Consider the following 19,005-nt stretch of genomic DNA (forward strand, 5'->3'; position numbering starts at 1 on the left):
CAATTTGGGGCATTTGACCTTATCAGGTAGAGATGATCTATATTTCATTCCCACTCTGTATGCTTTCCTCCTTGGATGTTCTTCATGGGAGCTTCTATACACCTGCTGAATAACCATGGTTGTTGTGTACTTATCCTTGTCATCCGTGGCCTGCACAATTAATATGAATGGAAAACCAATGTATTCTTGTGTGGAGGACACACAGACTTCATCTGCTCCTGCTTCTTTCTTATAATAGTCCACATCCAAGGAGAAGTCCCAAGACTGTGCACCCTCTTCCTCTGTCATCTGGCAAGCTGCCTTTTCAATATGTGTGGAGGATACCTGAGTAGGTTTCAGAATATCAAGATAGATATTATCCATATCAGCCTTGAGCATTGAATTTTGTCCTGCCTCAGTGTTCAGGGGGAAACTTTGAGGGATTCTCTTTTGAGCAGACAAAGAAACATAAGATGATGGGGAGCTTTCTTCTCCCTTATTGATCACTGGGCAAGGGACAAAAGAAGGTTGGCTAATTTGCATATCTGCATAGTCATTGGAAGATGGGCCAGCTTTAGGCTCAGCTTCTTTGAGGATGGTAGGACCTGCGGCTGATTTCTTCTGCTAATAAGCTTATTGTTCTGCAGGTACAAAAAACTCACGAGTAGTGCCTTTGGATAATGCTTCTTCATATGTAGCTCTTGTTAAGAAAGGGGCACTTCCCTTATCTTCCAAACCACGGACTTCATCCTCTTCTTCAAAACGCTCTTCTTCCATGACTATACTCTGAAAAAGGGTCTTCACCCTTTTTTCTTCGTTTGCATCTTTGTTTCTTTGCAAAATCTTCAACTGCTCCTTTGCTCCTCTATATAGATCTAGACTTGGAAGAGAAAAGGTACAAGGAGCTCCTGCTACCTCAGAATACTGCTCAACTTCTAGTCTGGAAACTTCAGAGGCTAATAACTCTATCATCCTGGATAATTTATCGATCTTAGGATCAGAGGATGATGAGGACTCACCTCCCTGTCTTCTACTTTCAGCATCACCTTCGAGTCTTTCTACAACAATGATGTTTGCTTCTACTTCAAAGGTTGCATCTTGCATATCAGCCAAAGAAGCACGTCTTCTTTCTCTTAACAGCAGGCAGAACTGAGAATTGAAGGCATTGGCATAAGTAATCATAGCAAAAGTAGGGGTAGGCTTTATTTCACATGGTATTCTGTTGTACATATGGTTGAATCTCTTGTTGAAATCAGATAGCAGCTCACCATCTTCCCTCTGCAAGTTCCCAAATTCAGTATAATAAAAGAGCAGATATTTCTTATCCCCCCAGTGCTTTAAGAACACATCATTTAGGGCCTCAATGTCTGCAATAGACCTAGGGGGTAATTCTCTAAACCATTTTCTAGCTTCCCCATCTAGGCTTTGGACAAAAACCCTCATCCACACATCCTCTTCATTGATATCCAGGTTATCAGCATAGCTATAAAAGGCCTCAAGGTGCTCTTTAGCTGTTACTCCTTCTGCACCAGTAAACTTAGGCATATATTCCTGATAATCTCCTGTAGGCATGGCATTTAAAGGGACAGGAAGGACCAAAGGTCCATACTTAGCAGCAACGATTCTTTCTATCTTTGTGAGGGCTTGCTGGCCTGCCATGACTGGAGTTAGGTGTAAGGATACTGGTAGACTGAGTGGTATGAAGCAATGTAATGGATGACAGAAACGAAGGAATATGATGGATTGTATGGGATGCTTTCTTTGGACTGAGATCCGAAAGGGAAATGAATGACTAAGGAGCTTTATGAATCTCTGAAGGTGATTTTTCACTAGCAGAGATACATGGGATTTCTAAGGCTTACCTGATCATGATGCTCCTTTATGTTAGCACCTAAATCTGCCTTAGGCTAAAGGAAGGCAAAAATTAGGGTAACCACAAACCACACTCAGTCTGGTAGCTATCCCTACCAGAGCAGGAGAGGGCTCTCTCCGAGTCACACTCAGCGAATGGATCAGAAAAATGGTCTGAGATGACTTACAATGCAATATTTACCTTAGGCTAGTAAGTGAAAAGGGATTTTGGAAAAGATTTTATGAAGTGACAGAGCTTCTGGGATGTATATGGGACTGGCGCTCAGCAAGGAATAGAGAATCTAATATGAAAGCACAGATTATTCCGTGAGGCAAGGTAGGCGGCAAGCGCAACAATTTCGGCTTAAGGTAACGCGGAATGGAAAGATTGTTGAAGAGAGTGAAAAGGGCATGGTCGCATGAATCCTTTTCAACAGAAGAGTAACACTGTACATGAAATTTTCCCACAGGCAGAGCAATATAAATTGAATTCTACCTAATCTCACTTAGAAAATTTCACTGAAATGAAACATGAAATGAATTATGAAACATAACAAGATACATATGGAACATAAGAACATTTTCTACACTCACAACCACAAGAATCTCATGAAACAGAGCCGCTTCCTTTCATTAATTCTCTGTCAAAAATACACAGTGCAGAAACATAGTTTCTTTCCCACAGTCTCCCAGAAGTTACAAGCCAGCCAACCCTTTGCAAATAACTTACATACAATATATAGAATGTGTGGAGAAGAGATGGAATTCCCAGGGGTTGGAAAGTTACTCAAATCATTTCGAAATGGAGATGGAGAGCCAACCATCAGCTACAGGTGCAGCGCTCTCAAGCATGACATTTGGCTGGGGTGACCCTTTGCATTATTTTGCCACTTGGATAGATGCCCATCTGGAGAGAAAAATATTTAAATGCCGCATTTGGTGCCAAAAAACCGAAGTGTAGATGAATGGACCCACTTAGAGAAGTCGCGACCCGAAATTTCACGAAACGGGAGCAAATTGGCAATTTTTTCCCCTGTGCGCCGCGCCAAATTCTCTGTGCGTCGCGCCAGTTTGGAGCTTGTTTTGGGGCACTTGCAGGTGTCCAAAATGTGCCCAAGTGGTCTTGTTGGAAAGCCTGTCCTGTCTACTTTCTAACCCCACTAGAATTTCTCAATTTTGTGCTCATTTTCCCCTCCAAATCTTCATTCTCCCAAGACTGCTTTCTGTGTGTCAAAGAAGTGGCAGAGAGGCCATTTTTGGGTGTTTTTTGACCTTTAGGAGGCCCGGATATTGTCAAAATTTCTTGCCCGGACACTAGTAGTAGTATTTTTCGATTCTGAATCCAAATATGCAAGTTGTTCCTCAATTACAGTCCTAGATTTTTAGCATCGCGCCAGTGGCGTGGCACACAGGGAGGAATTTCTTGTTTTGTGTCCAAAAATTTCGCCTGTGACCATTGCCCAAATTTTTTGAAATTTGGGCTGGAGGTTCCCTATGAAGTGCTATGCTATGCCAAGGAAGCCTTGGCCAAGATTTGAAGCCGATCTTGCTCCTTTGCCTCCTTTGCCTCCTTTGCCTCTTTTGTCGCTTTGCTCAATTTTGCCTTTAAGCTCTTGATTCTTGCTTTGGAACTCATGTTTCGGGCCTGGTAGTGATGATTCATGTGCCTCAGCATGTCTTTCTCCCTGTTTTCTTTATCCAACTGCTGCTCCAAGTGAACGTTCACTTTCTCTAGCACATACTCCCGGTCTTCGTCTCTTTGCTCCATAGGTCTGCCTTGTGCTGCCAGGATGTGTCGCCGGTTTTCCTTGATCATTTGCAACTCTATCTCAGCTAGCCAATCCTCAAGTTGCTTGTTCCTCTGCTCCAGATACTGCATGTTCCACTTGGCCCTATCCAAGTCCAGGGATAGGTTCTCAATCACTGACTGCTGCTCCTGAATGATCTCTCACGGGAGAAGCATTTGTAGGTTCTGCATCTGTCTCATCATCCTGGAGGAGAACAAACTCGGTCTCTTGCTCACCTGATGGCTCTTCCTCCTACACTGGCTCCTTGCCCTTACCCTGCTCTTGTGGTGCTAATGTCAGAAGCGAGGCCCCTTCCACCCCGGGTGGAGATAACACTCGCTTTGCTGCTGCGAACAATGGTCTACTGCCCTTCTAGTATGTGATGTATACTGGTATGGTGGCAGTCTCATGGCACTCAAACTGATGTGAAGGACTTCCCATCTCATGATCAAACTGATGTGAAGGACCTCCCACCTCATGTTCTGCCTCTGATATCACCGGTGGAGCGCTGAAGAAATCACGGGAGATGAAGTCCTCCCAAGAAATACCCTGTAATCCCAACTGATGGTCCACCAAAATTCAGATGAGAGAAAAATGATAGACACTATTTAGCTGCTGTCGTGGGGTCTTGTGCTGCATGAAGTTTTTCATCTTCTCAATGTTGTTGCAGATGAAAAATGGGATGCTCATCATCCGCACCCTGGTGAAGTGCATGAGCAAGCGGATGTGATAGGCATAAAGGCGAGAAAACCTCCCCTCGCAACTGAAATACTTCATGATCAATCTCGTGAGTGGGGCATACTCATCCCTCAAAAATCTGAATGGAAAAAATCTGGTGAGCTGGCTCAAGCAGCTGTTCTTGATGTAAGGCTCATAGTGATGCCTCTCCACCTTCTTCTTCTTGTGCCACTGTTCTCCAATGTTTGGTATTCCTGTTGCCACTGATATGGTTTCCGGTGTCAATGTGAAAGTGACCCCAGCCAGGACAGATTGGCCTCCCTGTAGATGAAGTGCAAAAAGGTGGGCCAACTCATGATGGACTTTGACATTTGACACCCTTTGACAAAATTCATAACATGCCAAGTGCTGTAAACAAGACATAGCAAGTGGGCATGCCTGCAGCTCAGTGAGGGTGTTTGGCTCATCTCTAAGATGTCTTTCGCTCTGGTGATGTCTCCTATGGGCCCTCTCTCCTGAAGATGTGTCGCTGTGGGTCCCCTCCTCATACTTTGATGAATTTTCTGATTCCATTACTGCTGCTTGTTCCCTGAGTTTTATGCTGCCCTCTGAATCCAATGAAACTGATAGATGCTCTGAAAATCTGTCACCAAGGGGACAATAAAACAGGGGAGTGTTAGGAGGGGAATGATGAAAAGGGGAATAGGGGTTTAAAGGAGAAATTTATTAGGGATTTGGGAGTGTTTGGGGTATGGTTTTGATGGGGTAGGGTTAGGGATATTTTGAGCTATAGGAATAAAGGGAACAAATGGATATGATTAGAGTGGAGCTAGGGTGATTATTATGGGAAATTGCTATAGGGGGGTTGGCTGATAGAGGTAGGGTAGGAGCATATTTTAGCAATAAAGTCATTGTAGCAAAACCCTAGCTTTCTTGACCCTCTTTATATCATCTCAGTTTTACTTTAAAAAAAAAAAAATCATTTGATTTCATGGTCGTCATAATAACATTCCCCTTCAAGTTTTATGCCAATGGTGAATTTAGATGGGCTACCTCTCCAACCTTGAGGGTCATTCACAAAAAATTTGGGCAATTTAGTGCATTTCTGGGCTTATAAGTCTGTGCACCGCGTGCTCTGCCCAGTGCGCCGTGTGCCGGGTATGCGCCGCGCCAGTGGCAAATTTGCACTGTGGCCGGGCTCCCAGTGCGCCGCGCGCCCTGAGTGCGCCGCGCCACCTCGTGTGTGCGCCGCGCACTGTAAATTCACCCTATATTTGCTTGAAGAATAGGGGAGAGGATTTTAGGGCGATTTTAGGGTGGTTTCTTTAGGAAACATGACGGAGTGGAGGTGGGAATGATGAGGAGTGATGGGACAAGGGAAGGGGAGTGAGACCTTGGTGCTCATCATCACATTTTTGCATCCCCATCTATCGTTTTTCTTGATGATTTTTCATGGTTGACCTTGTGCTTTTGGGGCACCGTTTAAACATCTAATGCACACCAAATCATTGACAAATTTGAGAGAGGAGAGGTGTCAACAGGGCCTACCTCTTTACTTGCTATCCTTCACCGAGATTTGGCATGATTTGCACTTGTTTTTATGCCCTGGCTGTGTGCGTTGCGCGCCAAGCCCAGTGTGTCGCGCGCTGGGTGTGCGTCACGCCCTTGAGAAAGTTGAATGGTGGGTAGGCTGCGTGTGCGCCATGCCCTCTGTGTGCGCCGCGCTCCCTAGTGTGTGCGCCACGCTCTTTGGAAACCAGCTCTCCTTCACTCAAACCCTCATGAATTTGCTCTCTCACCTTTGTAATTTCTCTCCAAGCTTGCCAAAGCACAAATGGTTTTTGTTTTGGGCAAAAACAAGTATATATAGGCTTGAGAGAGATGGGTTTGATTTTTTCTTCTTTTAAAACCCACTTTCTAATGTTTATGTTTTGCACTCTTTTCATTGACTTTAAAACACCCTGATTTTCATTTTTCTTTGAAATTTTGGCTCTCATGATGAAATTTTTGGCATTTCGTTGTGGGGACTATGTGACTAGGCATTTGGCCATGAAAACCATGACTGCATCTGAAAAATTCAACTCGCAATATTTTGGAAAATTTTGTCATAGTTGACCTTGTTTGACTTTTCTTCAAAACAGAGTTTTGAAGAAGAGTCGATGTCTCTTCAGGTGATGATGAAGCTTTCAGAACTATATCTGTATAAGGTCTCCCTCTGGCCTGCATGGCTTGTTCTGGACATGTTTTTCAATGACCACATTGATGATTTCCTAGACCCAACAATAAAAATGACTTCGTCCTGTAATATGACCAAACCTTGACTATCATGAATTTTAGTGATTATGGACCAAGACCTGAACCAACAGGGGCCAGACATGAGCGAAAATGAGTAGCATGACTTTCTCCGTCAGATCATGGCATGTCCCTAGCGAAATGCAGCTGAGTGAATGGAGCGGGACACCTAAAATTGAAATGCACAAAGAGTTTTGATCTCTGACGGAGGGCTGACCAGACCGACTCTAACATTGGCTCCAATGGGGGATGGTAGCTCCTTGGAGGTGCCAAGAACAGCAGATCTTTGGAGGAGCTAGACAGTGCCTTTTGTCCATTGGGTTATGGAGTCATCATTTTAATAAACAGCACAGGACTCTGACTTATTTATACAACTGGAATAACCAAGAAATTGCCTCAAACTTGACCTTGAAATAACTCAAAAAACTGACTTTACAGACTGAAACCGAACTAAAATAAAAATGGTATTTACAATGACAGTGGAAGCAGCGTTGATAGATCAACAATGATACCGCTTGAGCAGCCGACCATTGATCGGCCCCCCAGGACAGTCTTCCCCGTTCATTTCCTTCATAAGAAAGGCATTCTGACCTCTATATGCTTCGATTTTGAAAGGACCTTTCCACAGATTTTCGAACTTTCCATGCTTGCCTTTCTCTTCATTCCTTGCATCCCACTTCAGCACCACATCATCCAACTGAAATTTATCCGCTTTAGCTTTTCTGTCATAAATTTTTTTTATCCTCTCCTGCAACTTGGATGTGTTTTTGAAAACTTCTTCTCTTGTTTGTTGCAAGTGGATCATTTGATTCAGCCTTCTCTGCATGGGATCTTCCTCACTGCCGGCCTCCTGAAGAAGTTTGACCACCGGGGCAGCAAGAGAAGCGGGAAATACTGTGTCCACTCCATAAACCAGCTCAAACGGTGACATGCCAATAGACTTTTTCTGACTGATTCGATCTGCCCAAAGTGCGTGTACCAACCTCTTGTTCCAGCTCTTCTTATTTATTTCCAACAATTTCTTGATGATGTTGACCAAAGATTTATTCGAAGATTCCGCCAATCCATTGCCTTGCGGATGATAGGTAGTTGAATGACCCAAGATTATATGATATTTATGACAAAATTCTACCATCCTTTTCGATTTGAAAGCTGCTGCATTATCAGTGATTAATTTGTTTGGACAACCAAAGCGAGACAAGATGTTATTTTCGAGGAATGAAATGATTACCGTGTCCGTCGCTTGTCTGGTAGGGGCTGCCTCAATCCATTTTGTGAAATAGTCCGTCGCTGTAAGGATCCACCTATGCTTTCCAGAAGAGGTGGGATGAATTTCCCCAATGAAATCCAACCCCCACTGCTGGAAGGAAGCGCTCACTTCAATAGGCTTAAGTGGCAAAGGATGTAATTTCTGTTTCCCTTCCAAAATCTGACATTTATGACAGTGCTTGACCATCTTATGCACATCAGCAAACAAAGTAGGCCAGTAGTACCCTGCTCTCAAAATCTTGTTCGTTGTTGATTTCCAAAAAAGATGTCCACCACACTCTCCTCCGTGGAAATCCTCCATGACTTTCTTTGCCTCCTCTTCCACCAGACAATTTAACAAAATGCCACCAAGATCTTTCCAATACAGTGCAGAATTCAAGATACAAAACTTGGAAGCCTTCAATTTGAGTGTTCTCGCTTTGTTTCTAGCCATGCCGAGCAGTGGTGATAGATTTTTCAGCACATATATTATATCAGAATACCATGGGGACAAAGCAAACATTTCGGATACCTAAATTGACGTTCCTTCCTCATTCTCATCGGACATAGCAGCGATCAGATTTATGTCCCATGCGTGCAAACTTGATTTAGCCATTAGCTTCACCAACCCCTGCCCTTTGACCAGCTTTGTAGGCTTTATCTCCACATCGTATTCTAGCAAGGCTGCAATCCATTTGCCTCTTCTCCCTTCCAGATCGGTCTGCACTAAAACATCTTTCACAGCAGTATTAGGAACATAGACCAGAATGTGAGAATGTATGATATACACCCGGAAATCCTTCAATGCCTTCACCAATGCCAGGTCTTGCTTCTCAATGATGTTGTACTTCAAAGCTGCATCCCTTATAGCCCTACTGAAGAATGCAATGGGTCTTTCATTATCATCCTTCTTCTGCAATAGTACCGCTGCCATAGTGTGCTCAGAAGCAAATGAAAACAATATGAAATCTTGAGTGTAGTCCAGGCTGACTAGAACTGGAGCTGAAGAAAGTGAAAATTTGACCAAGTTGAAAGATTTTACCGCCTCATTCATCCATTTCACCTGGCTATCCTTCTTAAGCATATTGGTCATTTCTTTCAAGTGTTCCGCAAGATTAGGCACAAAGCAACGCAGAAAATTCATCTTACCATTGAATGACTGTATCTCCTTTTTGTTCCTGGGCAGATCGATCTGCTGAATTGCTTGCACACGCGCTGGGTCTATACGAATGCCATCCTTTGAAATGATGTGCCCAAGTAATTTTCCTTCCTCCATGGCGAACAAGCTCTTCTTTGGATTCAGCGATAAACCATATTTCCTGCATTTTTGAAAGACAATTTTTAGGTGATGCATGTGTTCTTCATCAGATTTTGAAAACACCATCAAATCATCCAAGTACACCACCAAAAACACATCCTTCTCATTTGCAAATGCCAAGTCCATTGCCCGCTGAAATGTGGCACCTGCATTCTTTAAACCGAATGGCATTTTGGCATAGTGAAAGGTTCCCCATGGAGTTGTGAACGTTGTCTTATCTCTATCATCTTCGTGGACTGAAATTTGGTTATATCTGGAATAACCATCAAGCAGCGACATACGAGATTCCCCCACTACTCACTGAAGTATATGGTCCATCTTGGGTAGCGGATAGTTTTCCTTCAATGAGACCTTGTTTAGATTTCTGAAATCAACGCATAGGCGGATCTCACCGGTCTTCTTGCGTACGGGTACTAAGTTAGATATCCAATCTGAAAATCTGATAGGCACAATGATACCTAACTTGTAAAACCTATTTACCTCCTTTTCGATAGATGGCAGCAACTTTGGATTGATCCTTCTCAGCTTTTGTCTAAATGGTTTCTGATTGGGCTTGATAGGTATTGTGTGCTGAATGATATTCGTATCATAGGTCTTTAAATCAGAATAATCCCAAGCAAATACATCTGCAAATGAAGCCATCAAATTGATATACTTGTCCTTGATCTTTGGCGGTAATGCTTTGGACAATTTTACCAACTTTGGATTTGCAGCTGTACCGATGTTGACCTCTTCTACACCCTTCTCTGTCGGCTGCAATGTTGGCTTGCGGGCTACATCATCCTGATCGAAAAGTTCCTCTAGGGGTATCAAGCCTTTAGGAATGATGTTATTCTTCAGCTGCAATACGTCCATTTGATTAATCTGCACTTCTTCTGTTCCATTCCCTTTGCCCTCATCATTTTCCACATCGATTGCGGTTTCTTTGAACTTGCCTTTGTTGAGCAGAAAATCCTTAATCTCCTCATCATCTTGGAACACTTGCCAATGTCGCTGATTGTCTGGAATGGTTGGACAATGCTTGACATGGATTTCAAATTTATTGCTGGAGTTCATGGGGATCTTCAAGCTGCTCGCTGCCTTGGCAAGAGCATCAACAATACTATTTTGTATTCGTGGCACACATGTCAAGGTGTATTCGGAAAATCGCTTTAAGATGTCCAAAACTGCATTACGATAGGCCCGCATCTTAGGATGTTTTGCTTGATACTCACCTCTAACCTGTTTTATCACCAACTCGGAGTCACCATATACCGAAATCCTCTTTGCGTTCAGCTTTCTAAGAATCTTCAGGCCAGCAATCAAAGCTTCATATTCGGCTTCATTATTTGAACATTCAAAGGCCAGCTTGTAAGAGCAAACTCTCACGCTGCTAGGCACTTTGTTTGGGGCGGAGAAAGGACTGTGTACCCAAATACCAATACCAGCGCCATCATTCCCTACTGCTCTATCAAAATCCATGGTCCACAAGCCTTCTTCCTCCTCTTGTAAGTGCTGGAAATCTATTTGTCATGCCTTGTCTACTTGTTGTCCATCATTTTCAGCTGATTGCCCAATATTTTGCTGCTTTTCTTGTCCTTCTTTCTTCAAGATTCCTCTAAAATTTTCTGTTATCCTTGGAATGTCGTCTGCTTCTAATATCTGACTATCTATCTCATTTAAACTATCTGAAAACAAAACAAAAGACTCTAAATCTGTATGTACATAGCTAATAGGATGATTTATTGGTTTCTCCTTGCTTGTGATCATATATTTCATATTTTGTTCCCGATATAATTTCCTCATTTGTCCAAACATCGGGATTGTTGCATAGGAGAAATCGAGCTGAGTGTCCCTTTCAATTTTTCTAACCAAGACCTGGAAAGAAGCATGCCAAACCTTGGAGGAATATCTGCTACCACTACATCCATCAGAACATTTTTCATAGGAAGCTGATCCAAACTCACAACCAAGTCTTTGATGAGTCCTATACATCTTACTCTGCTGGAATTGAATGAATATAGATCATGATACTGCCGGGTGATGTCCAAACCAAGCTTATCCATGATAGCCTTGGGCATGAGATTGTGAGAAGCTCCGGAATCGAACATGGCGTTGTGTAACACAAAATCATGCAATCATAAACTAATATAGAAGGGTGGCACATCGCTCTCAGGAGACTCACCATTCGTTGCTGGCCCAAAAATAATTTCAGGCTGATCATCTTCCACATTTACCATGTCGGACATTGGGTCCAAGTTCAACATTTTAAAAATCTGTCCTCTATAACCGTTGTTCTTCATGATTTCAGTCAAAGGGATGGATACTTTTTGCTTAGAAATCTCATTCTCTAGGCTGAAAGCGAGAGTTCTTTCTACCTCTTTGACTGGGATCTCTTTCCTTTCCTTCTCTTTTGAGGTGGTTGGTTGCTGTGATTGTTCTGCTGATTTCGATTTGCTGCTCTCCGGAACAACTGCCTCCTTTCCCTTTCTTTGTGTAGCTGACGGATCCTTCTTTGTTGTTTCATCCTCCTTCCTTTTCTGAATTGGTTTGGCCGGTACATCTCTGTTTCTAAGGGAATATCGCTGCTGTTGTGTGGACAAAGCATTCATATACCCTCTTTGATATTCTTCCGATTCTTCTTCTAACACGGTGTCGCTAGCTAGAATAAAATCGGTGTCTTGGTGTGTAGCTGAATTTACTGCACATTCTTCCTCTTTGGTGATGTAAGTAGGTAGCTCATCTGGAGTAAAGAGATGGTTTTCCTCACCTATTACATTCCCGTCCTCATCTGACTCCGGTCCATGCACAAAATTCTGTTGCAAAGGTGTTTGTACCGGCTGTTGTGTTGTTTTCTCTTGAGTTCGTTGATCTCTTTGTCTTATCCTATATTGTGGCTAATGTTGGCCACGAAAGTTAGGATTCCTAACCTGTGGCTCTGGCTTGTCAAGTTTTACCCTCTCAAGCATCTGTTCTACCTTTTTGAGCAGCTGATCCATTGAAGAAGATTCTTCTTTCACCATGGTTTTCTTCTCTGCTTTCGCTCTTGCTCTTTTGGACAACAGATTTGCCTCAATGCTGACCGCAATTTTCTGCATGTCTTCCATTGTAGCCGGTTCTCTCTCTCTTAATTGGTACGCCATGTCAGCATCAAAACCATATGGAAACTTCATCATTGCTAGTCCCACAGGTGGATTTAGATGGTCTAGGATTTCGTTGTAGATTGCATTAAATCTAACACAATAATCTTGGACCGATTCACCGGCATTCCATTTGATTTGCTCATATTCGGCTAGAATTTGAAGGGGATTCTTTTTCACTTCCCACCGGTTCAAAAATTGTCTTTCTAGCTCAGCCAAGGTAGTGATACTTGCAGCCATCAAACCTCTGAACCATTTCCTCACATCACCTGCAAAAGTTTGTACAAAGAGCCTCATTGCCACGTTCTCCGTATCGATCTCATGAAGTTCATAGAAATATGCCATTTTATCCACATGTTGCTGAGCTGTAATACTGTTAGGAGTGCCATCCAAAAATGGGATTTTACTTTGATAGTCATTTGGCATGTCATCTAGGACTTGGGGCAGAACAAGGGGTGTGAAACGGGCAACCATCATTCTTGGTGGATTTAAGTTTGGAGGTGTTGGAGGAGTGTGCACAGTTTGCAAGGGGCTTGCACTTGGAGATTGGGGCTGTGTTGCAATGTAATTATCGATTAATCTATTAGCTCTTTCTGTTCAAGGTCTACAAGAAATTGCGGATTGGGGTGGTATAATCAACAACCCTTTTGGATTTGGACTCAAACAAAGATATTTCAAATCGTTCGTCAAACTCAAGCTCTTCAAGATACTCAAAAATGTCGGGACATGAATGGGATTTGAACACGGGAGTTATGGTGCTTTCTTGACGAAGGAGTCTTGGGATCAAATTGGGATTTTTGTAAATATGAGGAGGGTCCAGGTCTGGCTTCGCTCTGGTATATTGTCTCGAAGCCAGTGTGCTATTGGGATAAATTACGGAACACAACCAACTTACTAAGCCTTTCCGATCCTAAGCTCATCATCTGGAAGCCTAGAATTCTTATGAAACAAGGGGATTTGATTTTCAACTTGTCCCCAGTATGGTCGCCACTATGTTAGCACCTAAATCTGCCTTAGGCTGAAGGAAGGAAAAAATTAGGGTAACCACAAACCACGCTCAGTCTGGTAGCTAGCCCTACCAGAGCAGGAGAGGGCTCTCTCCGAGTCACACTCAGCGAATGGATAGGAAAAATGGTCTGAGATGACTTACAATGCAATATTTACCTTAGGCTAGTAAGTGAAAAGGGATTTTGGAAAATATTTTATGAAGTGACCGAGCTTCTAGGATGTATATGGGACTGGCGCTCAGCAAGGAACAGAGAATCGAATATGAAAGCACAGATTATTCCGTGAGGCAAGGTAGGCGGCAAGCGCAACAATTTCAGCTTAAGGTAACACAGAATGGAAAGATTGTTGAAGAGAGTGAAAATGGCATGGTTGCATGAATCCTTTTCAACCGAAGAGTAACACTGTACATGAAATTTTACCACAGGAAGAGCAATATAAATTGAATTCTACCTAATCTCACTTAGAAAATTTCACTGAAATGAAACATGAAATGAATTATGAAACATAACAAGATACATATGGAACATAAGAACACATTTGCTACACTCACAACCACAAGAATCTCATGAAACAGAGCCGCTGCCTTTCATTAATTCTCTGTCAAAAATACACAGTGCAGAAACATAGTTTCTTTCCCATAGTCTCCCAGAAGTTACAAGCCAGCCAACCCTTTGCAAATAACTTACATACAATATATAGAATGTGTGGAGAAGAGATGGAATGCCCAGGGGTTGGGAAGTTACTCAAATCATTTCGAAATGGAGATGGAGAGCCAACCATCAGCTACAGGTGCAGTGCTCTCAAGCATGACATTTGGCTAGGGTGACCCTTTGCATTCTTTTGCCACTTGGAGAGATGCCCATCTGGAGAGAAAACTCTTTAAATGTCACATTTGGTGCCAAAAAACTGAAGTGTAGATGACCGGGCCCACTTGGAGAAGTGGCGACCCGAAATTTCGCAAAACGGGAGAAAATTGGCAGTTTTTTCCCCTGTGCGTCGCGCCAAATTCTCTGTGCATCGCGCCACTTTGGAGCCTGTTTTGGGGCACTTGCATGTGTCCAAAATGTGCCCAAGTGGGCTTGTTGGAAATCTTGTCTTGTCTACTTTCTAACCCCACTAGAATTTCTAAATTTCGTGCTCATTTTCCCCTCCAAATCTTCATTCTCCCAAGACTGCTTTCTGTGTGTCAAAAAAGTGGCAGAGATGCCATTTTTGGGTGTTTTTTGACCTTTAGGAGACCCAGATCTTGTCAAAATTTCTTGCTCAGACACTAGTAGTAGTATTTTTCGATGCTGAATCCAAATATGCAAGCCGTTCCTCGATTAGAGTTCTAGATTTTTAGCGTCGCGCCAGTGGCGCGGTGCACAGGGAGGAATTTCCTGTTTTGTGTCCAAAAAATTTGCCTGTGACCAAAATTTGCCCAAATTTTTTGAAATTTGGGCTGGAGGTTCCCTATGAAGTGCTATGATATTCCAAGGAAGCCTCAGCCAAGATTCGAAGCCGATCTTGCTCCTTTGCCTCCTTTGCCTCCTTTGCCTCTTTTGTCGCTTTGCTCAATTTTGCCTTTAGGCCCCTGATTCTTGCTTTGGAACTCATGTTTAGGGACTAGTAGTGATAAGTCATGCACCTCAGCTTGTCTTTCTCCCTATTTTCTTTCTCTCTAGCACATACTCCCGGTCTCCGTCTCTTTTCTCTATAGGTCTGCCTTGTGCTGCCAGGATGTGTCGCCAGTTTTCCATGATCATTTGCAACTCTATCTCAGCTAGCCGATCCTCAAGTTGCTTGTTCCTCTGCTCCAGATACTGCACGTTCCACTTGGCCCTATCCAAGTCCAGGGATAGGTTCTCAGTCACTGACTGCTGCTCCTGAATGATCTCTCCCAGCTCAGCATCCGTAGGTTCTGCATCAGTCTCATCATCCTGGAGGAGAACAAACTCGGTCTCTTTCTCACCTGATGGCTCTTCCTCCTGCACTGGCTCCTTGCCCTTACCCTGCTCCTGTGGTGCTGATGTCGGAAGCGAGGCCCCTTCCACCCCGGGTGGAGATAACACTCGCTTTGCTACTGTGAACAATGGTCTACTACCCTTCTGGTATGTGATGTATACTGGTATGGTGGCAGTCTCATGGCACTCAAACTGATGTGAAGGACTTCCCGTCTCATGATCAAACTGATGTGAAGGACCTCCCACCTCATGTTTTGCCTCTGATATCACCGGTGGAGCGCTGAAGAAATCACGAGAGATGAAGTCCTCACAAGCAATACCCTTTAATCCCAACTGATGGTCCACCAAAATTCGGATGAGAGAAAAATGATAGACACTGTTTAGTTGCTGTCGTGGGGTCTTGCGCTCCATGAAGTTTTTCATCTTCTCAATGTTGTTGCAGATGAAAAATGGGAGGCTCATCATCTTCACCCTGGTGAAGTGCATGAGCAAGCGGATGTGATAGGCATAAAGGCAAGAAAACCTCCCCTTGCAATTGAAATACTTCATGATCAATCTCGTGAGTGGGGCATACTCATCCCTCAAAAATCTGAATGGAAAAAATCTGGTGAGCTGGCTCAAGCAGCTGTTCTTGATGTAAGGCTCATAGTGATGCCTCTCCACCTTCTTCTTCTTGTGCCATTGTTCTCCAATGTTCGGTATTCCTGTTGCCACTGATATGGTTTTTGGTGTCAATGTGAAAGTGACCCCAGCCAGGACAGATTGGCCTCCCTGTAGATGAAGTGCAAAAAGGCGGCCAACTCATGATGGACTTTGACATTCGACACCCTTTGACAAAATTCATAACATGCCAAGTGCTGTAAACAAGACATAGCAAGTGGGCATGCCTGCAGCTCAGTGAGGGTGTTTGGCTCATCTCTAAGATGTCTGCCGCTCCGGTGATGTCTCCTATGGCCCTCTCTCTTGAAGATGTGTCGCTGTGGGTCCCCTCCTCATACTCTGATGAATTTTTTGATGCCATTACTGCTGCTTGTACCCTGAGTTTTATGCTGCCCTCTGAATCCAATGAAACTGATAGATGCTCTGAAAATCTGTCACCAAGGGGACAATAAAATAGGGGAGTGTTAGGAGGGGAATGATGAAAAGGGGAATAGGGGTTTAAAGGAGAAATTTATTATGGATTTGGGAGTGTTTGGGGTATGGTTTTGATGGGGTAGGGTTTGGGATATTTTGAGCTATAGGAATAAAGGGAACAAATGGATATGATTAGAGTGGAGCTAGGGTGATTATTAGGGGAAATTGCTACAGGGGGGTTGGCTGATAGAGGTAGGGTAGGAGCATATTTTAGCAATAAAGTCACTGTAGCAAAACCCTAGCTTTCTTGACCTTCTTTATATCATCTCTGTTTTACTTTTAAAAAAAATTTGCATTTGATTTCATGGTCGTCATAATAACATTCCCCTTCAAGTTTTATGCCAATGGTGAATGTAGATGGGCTACCTCTCCAACCTTGAGGGTCATTCACAAAAATTTTGGGCAATTTAGTGCATTTTAGGGCTTATAAGTCTGTGCGCCGCGCGCTCTGTCCAATGCGCCGTGTGCCGGGTATGCGTCGCGCCAGTGGCGAATTTGCACTCTGGCCGGGCTCTCAGTGCGCCGCGTGCCCTGAGTGCGCCGCACCACCTCGTGTGTGCGTCGCGCACTGTAAATTCACCCTATATTTGCTTGATAAACAGGGGAGAGGGTTTTAGGGCGATTTTAGGGTGGTTTCTTTAGGAACCATGATGAAATGGAGGTGGGAATGATGAGGAGTGATGGGACAAGGGAAGGGGAGTGAGACCTTGGTGCTCATCATCACATTTTTGCATCCCCATCTATCATTTTTCTTGATGATTTTTCATGGTCGACCTTGTGCTTTTGGGGCACCATTTAAACATCTAATGCACACCAAATCATTGACAAATTTGAGAGAGGAGAGGTGTCAACAGGGCATACCTCTTTACTTGCTATCCTTCACCGAGATTTGGGATGATTTGCACTTGTTTTTATGCCCTCGCTGTGTGCGTCGCGCGCCAAGCCCAGTGTGCCGCACACTGGGTGTGCGTCGCGCCCTTGAGAAAGTTGAATGGTGGGCAGGCTGCGTGTGCGCCACACCCTCTGTGTGCACCGCGCCCTCTGTGTGCGCCACGCTCTTTGGAAACCGGCTCTCCTTCACTCAAACCCTCATGAATTTGCTCTCTCACCTTTGTAATTTCTCTCCAAGCTTGCCAAAGCACAAATGGTTTTTGTTTTGGGCAAAAAACAAGTATATATAGGCTTGAGAGAGATGGGTTTGATTTTTTCTTCTTTTAAAACCCACTTTCTAATGTTTATGTTTTGCACTTTTTTCATTGACTTTAAAACACCCTGATTTTCATTTTTCTTTGAAATTTTGGCTCTCATGATGAAATTTTTGGCATTTCTTTGTGGGGACTGTGTGACTGGGCATTTGGCCATGAAAACCATGACTGCATATGAAAAAGTCAACTAGAAAATTTTTGGAAAATTTTGTCATAGTTGACCTTGTTTGACTTTTCTTCAAAACAGAGTTTTGAAGAAGAGTCGATGTCCCTTCAGGTGATGATGAAGCTTTCGGAACTATATCTGTATAAGGTCTCCCTCTGGCCTGCATGGCTTGTTCTGGACATGTTTTTCAAAGACCACATTGATGATTTCCTAGACCCAACAATAAAAATGACTTCGTCCTGTAATATGACCAGACCTTGACTATCATGAATTTCAGTGATTATGGACCAAGACCTGAACCAGCAGGGGCCAGACATGAGGGAAAATGAGTAGCAAGACTTTCTTCGTTAGATCATGGCATGTCCCTAGCGAAATGCAGCTGAGTGAATGGAGCGGGACACCTAAAATTGAAATGCACAAAGAGTTTTGATCTCTGACGGAGGGCTGACCAGACCGACTCTAACATTGGCTCCAATGGGGGATGGTAGCTCCTTGGAGGTGCCAAGAACAGCAGATCTTTGGAGGAGCTAGACAGTGCCTTTGTCCACTGGGTTATGGAGTCATCATTTTAATAAACAGCACAGGACTCTGACTTATTTATACAACTGGAATAACCAAGAAATTGCCTCAAACTTGACCTTGAAATAACTCAAAAAACTGACTTTACAAACTGAAACCGAACTAAAATAAAAATGGTATTTACAATGAAAGTGGAAGCAGCGTTGATAGATCAACAGAGATACCTCTTGAGTAGCCGATCATTGATCGGCCCCCCAGGATAGTCTTCCTCGTTCATTTTCTTCAGAAGAAAGGCATTCTAACCTCTATATGCTGCGATTTTGAAAGGACCTTTCCATAGATTTTCGAAATTTTTGTGCTTGCCTTTCTCTTCATTCCTTGCATCCCACTTCAGCACCACATCATCCAACTGAAATTTATCAGCTTTAGCTTTTCTGTCATAAATTTTTTTTAACCTCTCCTGCAACTTGGATGTGTTTTTAAAAACTTCTTCTCTTGTTTGCTGCAAGTGGATCATTTGATTCAGCCTTCTTTGCATGGAATTTTCCTCACTGCCGGCCTCCTGAAGAAGTTTGACCAACGGGGCAACAAGAGAAGCGGGAAATACTGTGTCCACTCCATAAACCATCTCAAACGGTGACATGCCAATAGACTTTTTCTGACTGATTCGATCTGCCCAAAGTGCGTGTACCAACCTCTTGTTCCAGCTCTTCTTATTTATTTCCAACAATTTCTTGATGATGTTGACCAAAGATTTA

This window comes from Pinus tabuliformis, chromosome 5_1 (assembly GCF_031772625.1).
Source record: "Pinus tabuliformis cultivar Carrire ecotype Pingquan chromosome 5_1, CPIR1, whole genome shotgun sequence".
In the NCBI taxonomy this organism is placed as follows: domain Eukaryota; kingdom Viridiplantae; phylum Streptophyta; class Pinopsida; order Pinales; family Pinaceae; genus Pinus; species Pinus tabuliformis.